The following is a 5,570-nucleotide window of genomic DNA, read 5'->3' on the forward strand; positions in this document are numbered from 1 at the left end:
AGGTTCATGATCATGTGGAGTCACAAAATAAACAAAAAAATCAAAAACGGAATCAAGAACAGCAGAAGAAAAATCACACCCTGGAGGAGCATCTGTCTGGCGTTCAAACGCCAGAACAGAGCATAGTTCTGGCGCTGAACGCCCAGAACAAGCATGGTTCTGGCGCTCAACGCCAGAAATGGCAGCAAATGGGCGTTGAACGCCCAAAATGCGCACCAACCTGGCGCTGAACGCCCAGAGTTGTGTGCAAGGGCATTTTGCATGCCTAAATTGGTGCAGGGATGTAAATGCCTTGACACCTCAAGATCTGTGGACCTCACAGGATCACCTCAGGATCTGTAGACCCCACAGGATCCCCACCTACCTCCACTCACTCTCTTCTCTCTTCTCAATCATCCTCTATTCCCAATAAACACTCTTCCCTATTAACTCTTTACCACTCACATCCAAACACCCACTTTCCTTCAAAATTCAACATCTCTTTCCCACCCAATCCCACCCATATGGCCGAATACACATCTCCCTCCATCTCCTCCATATCTTCTTCTTTTTCTTCTATTCTTTCTTCTTTTGCTCGAGGGCGACAAACATTCTAAGTTTGGTGTGGTAAAAAGCATAGCTTTTTTTGTTTTTTTTTCATAACCATTGATGGCACCTAAGGCCAGAGAAGCCTCTAGAAAGAGGAAAGGGAAGACAAAAGCTTCCATCAAGGGTCTATAGCTCAGTGGTAGAACATTTGACTGCAAATCAAAAGATCCCTGAGATACCTCAGGGGATACATTTTCTTCCACACAATTATTGGAAGCAACTAAGGGTGGAACATCAAGAGCACTCCATCATCCTTCATGAAATCAGAGAAGATCTAAAAGCAATGAAGGAGGAGCAGCAAAGACAAGGAAGAGACATAGAAGAGCTCAAGGACATCACTAAGGTGGACTCATTCCTTGTTCTTACTTTCTCTGTTTTTCATTTTCTATGTTATGTGCTTATCTATGTTTGTGTCTTCATTACATGATCATTAGTAGTAGTAACTATGTCTTAAAGTTATAAATGTCCTATGAATCCATCACCTCTCTTAAAAAAAAAATATTTTAAATCAAAAGAACAAGAAGTACATGAGTTTTGAATTTATCCTTGAACTTAGTTTAATTATAGTGATGTGGTGACAATGCTTCTTGTTTTCTGAATGTATGCTTGAACAGTGCATATGTCTTTTGAAGTTGTTGTTTAAGAATGTTAAATATGTTGGCTCTTGAAAGAATGATGACTAGGAAACATGTTATTTGATAATCTGAAAAATCATAAAAATGATTCTTGAAGCAAGAAAAAGCAGCAAAGAACAAAGCTTGCAGAAAAAAAAAAAAAAAAGAGAAAATAGGCGAAAAAAAAAATAGAAAGAAAAAGCAAGCAGAAAAAGCCAAAAGCTCTTAAAACCAAGAGGCAAGAGCAAAAAGCCAATAACCCTTAAAACCAAAAGGCAAGGGCAATTAAAAAGGATCCCAAGGCTTTGAGCATCAGTGGATAGGAGGGCCTAAAGGAATAAAATCCTGGTCTAAGCGGCTAAACCAAGCTGTCCCTAACCATGTGCTTGTGGCATGTAGGTGTCAAGTGAAAACTTGAGACTGAGCGGTTAAAGTCAAGGTCCAAAAGCAAAAAAAGAGAGTGTGCTTAAGAACCCTGGACACCTCTAATTGGGGACTTTAGCAAAGCTGAGTCACAATCTGAAAAGGTTCACCCAATTATGTGTCTGTGGCATTTATGTATCCGGTGGTAATACTGGAAAACAATGTGCTTAGGGCCACGGCCAAGACTCATAAAGAAGCTGTGTTCAAGAATCATCATACTGAACTAGGAGAGTCAATAACACTATTCGAAATCTGAAGTTCCTATAGATGCCAATCATTCTAAACTTCAAATGGATAAAGTGAGATGCCAAAACTATTCAAGAGGCAAAAAGCTATAAGTCCCGCTCATATGATTGAAACTATGTTTCATTGATAGTTTGGAATTTATAGTATATTCTCTTCTTTTTGTCCTATTTGATTTTTAGTTGCTTGGGGACAAGCAACAATTTAAGTTTGGTGTTGTGATGAGCGGATAATTTATACGCTTTTTGACATTGTTTTTAGCATGTTTTTAGTAAGATCTAGTTACTTTTAGGGATGTTTTCATTAGTTTTTACGTTAAATTCACATTTCTGGACTTTACTATGAGTTTGTGTGTTTTTCTATGATTTCAGGTATTTTCTGACTGAAATTGAGGGACTTGAGCAGAAATCAGATTCAAAGGTTGAAAAAGGACTGCTGATGTTGTTGGATTCTGACCTCCCTGCACTCAAAGTGGAATTTCTGGAGCTACAGAACTCGGAATCGCGCGCTTCCAATTGTGTTGGAAAGTAGACATCCAGGGCTTTCCAGCAATATATAATAGTCCATACTTTGGCCAAGAATTGACGATGTAAACTGGCGTTCAACGCCAGCCTTCTGCCCAAATCTGGCGTCCAGCGCCAGAAAAGGATCCAAAACCAGAGTTGAACGCCCAAACTGGCAAAGAAAGTGGCGTTCAACTCCACAAATGGCCTCTGCACGTGCTACACTTAAGCTCAGCCCAAACACACACCAAGTGGGCCCCGGAAGTGGATTTATGCATCAATTACTTACTCATGTAAACCCTAGTGACTAGTTTATTATAAATAGGACCTTTTACTATTGTATTAGACATCTTTTGATCATCTTAGGATCTTAGGATCATCTTTGGATGCCTGGTTCTTAGATCAGAGGGGCTGGCCATTCGGCCATGCCTGGACCTTTCACTTATGTATTTTTAACGGTAGAGTTTCTACACTCCATAGATTAAGGTGTGGAGCTCTGCTGTTCCTCAAAGATTAATGCAAAGTACTACTGTTTTCTATTCAACTCATCTTATTTCGCTTCTAAGATATTCATTCGCACTTCAATCTGAATGTGATGAACGTGACAATCATCATCATTCCCTATGAACGCGTGCCTGACAACCACTTCCGTTCTACCTTAGACTGAATGAGTATCTCTTAGATCTCTTAACCAGAATCTTCGTGGCGTAAGCTAGAATGATGGAGGCATTCAAGAGAATCCGGAAAGTCTAAACCTTGTCTGTGGTATTCCGAGTAGGATTCAATGATTGAATGACTGTGACGAGCTCCTAACTCGCGATTGCAGGGCGTTAGTGACAGACGCAAAAGGATAGTAAATCCTATTCCAGCATGATCGAGAACCGACAGATGAATAGCCGTGCCGTGACAGGGTGCGTGAGCATATTATTCACTGAGAGGATAAGATGAAGCCATTGGCAAGGGTGATGCCTCCAGACGATTAGCCGTGCCGTGACAGGGCATTGGATCATTTTCCCGAGAGATGACCGAAAGTAGCCATTGACAGTGGTGATGTATCACATAAAGCCAGCCATGGAAAGGAGTAAGACTGATTGGATGAAGATAGCAGGAAAGCAGAGGTTCAGAGGAACAAAAGCGTCTCCATTCGCTTATCTGAAATTCTCACCAAGGATCTACATAAGTATCTCTATCCCTCTTCTATTATTAAATTTCGAAAACTCCATTATCACTTTATATCTGCCTGACTGAGATTTACAAGGTGACCATAGCTTGCTTCATACCAACAATCTCCGTGGGATTCGACCCTTACTCACGTAAGGTATTACTTGGACGACCCAGTGCACTTGCTGGTTAGTTGTATCGAAGTTGTGACAATTATGAATTAAGATCAGAGCACCAAGCTTTGGAGCCATTACCAGGATTTGTTAGAACCTGGAGATCACAATTTCGTGCACCACTGACCCACTTGTGCCTCCAAATTTCTAATGGAGGACCTTGTTTCAGTCATGAAACTTTGAGTGGTTTTAATTAAATCAGAGACTACAGTTGCTAATTCAGAGTGGCTTTGCTTAGAATTCGCTGTTTGTTACTGAGAAGATGATGGAAAAGGCTTGCTATTGCTAAACCTATTTCTTCCACCATTATTGTTGTTGAAGTCTTGTTGAGGCCTCTGTTGATCCTTCCATGAGAGGTTTGGATGATTTCTCCATGAAGGATTATAGGTGCTTCCATAGGGTTCTCCCATGTCATTCACCTCTTTCATTACTAGGTTCTCAGGATCATAAGCTTCTTCTTCAGATGAAGCTTCTTTGGTACTGCCTGTTGCTGGTTGCATTCCAGACAGACTCTGAGAAATCATATTGACTTGTTAAGTCAATATTTTGTTCTGAGCTAATATGGCATTCAGAGTATCAATCTCAAGAACTCCTTTCTTCTGATTTGTCCCATTATTCACAGGATTCCTTTCAGAAGTGTACATGAATTGGTTATTTGCAACTATTTCAATGAGTTCCTGAGCTTCTGCAGGCATCTTCTTCAGATGAAGAGTTCCTCCAGCAGAGCTGTCCAATGTCATCTTGGACAGTTCAGATAGACCATCATAGAAAATACCTATGATGCTCCATTCTGAAAGCATGTCAGAAGGATACCTTCTGATCAATTGCTTGTATCTTTCCCAGGCTTCATAGAGGGATTCACCTTCCTTCTGTCTGAAGGTTTAGACTTCCACTCTAAGCTTGCTCAATTTTTGAGGTAGAAAGAATTTTTCCAAGAAGGCATTGACTAGCTTTTCCCAAGAGTTCAGGCTTTCTTTAGGTTATGAATCCAACCATGTTCTAGCTCTGTCTCTTACAGCAAAGGGAAAAAGCTTAAGTCTATAGACCTCGAGATCAACCCCATTGGTCTTGACAGTGTTACAGATTTGCAAGAATTCAGCTAAGAACTGATGAGGATCTTCTAATGGAAGTCCATGAAACTTGCAATTCTGTTGCATTAGAGAAACTAATTGAGGCTTAAGCTCAAAGTTGTTTGCTCCAATGGCAGGGATTGAGATGCTTCTTCCGTAGAAGTCAGGAGTAGGTGCAGTAAAGTCACCAAACTCCTTCCTTGCATTGTTGGCATTGTTGTTGTTTTCGGCTCCCATGGCTTCTTCTTGTTTGAAACGTTCTGTTAGGTCCTCTATAGAGAGTTGTACTTTAGCTTCTCTTAGCTTTCTCTTCAAGGTCCTTTTAGGTTCAAGATCAGCTTTAACAAGAATGACTTTGTCCTTGCTCCTGCTCATATGAAAAGAGAGGAGAAAAAAATATGGAATCCTCTATGTCACAGTATAGACATTCCTTGAGGTGTCAGGGGTAAAGAAGAATAGAAGGAGAAGGTAGAGAAGAAAGAATTCGAACTTATCAAGAGGGATAGAGTTCGAATTGTACATTGAGGAGGAGTGTTAGTCCATAAATAGAAGGATGTGGGAAGAGGGGAAGAATTTTCGAAAATAAAGTAAAAAGATTTTGAAATAATAAAGAAAAATTTTGAAAATTTGGTAAATGATTTTCGAAAACTAAGATTGGGAAAGAAATTAAGTGATTTTTGAAAAAGATTTTGAAATTAAAAATAAAAAAAGATATGATTGAAACTTAATTTTGAAAACGATGTGATTGAAAAGATATGATTGAGAAGATATGATTGAGAATCAAATTTAAAAGAA

The 5,570-nt window shown here is 39.7% G+C and overlaps 1 non-coding gene across 1 annotated transcript; it reads left to right on the forward strand.

Moving 5' to 3' along the window:
• The first annotated feature begins 4,499 nt into the window (after window positions 1-4,499).
• LOC148573945 (small nucleolar RNA R71) lies at window positions 4,500-4,607 on the forward strand. The gene has a single exon (XR_015906106.1). It is a non-coding gene; the product is annotated as a small nucleolar RNA R71 (small nucleolar RNA).
• Window positions 4,608-5,570: the final 963 nt, after the last annotated feature.

The sequence above is a fragment of the Arachis ipaensis genome, chromosome B2, assembly GCF_059453495.1.
Source record: "Arachis ipaensis isolate K30076 ecotype BB chromosome B2, ASM5945349v1, whole genome shotgun sequence".
Classification (NCBI taxonomy): Eukaryota; Viridiplantae; Streptophyta; class Magnoliopsida; order Fabales; family Fabaceae; genus Arachis; species Arachis ipaensis.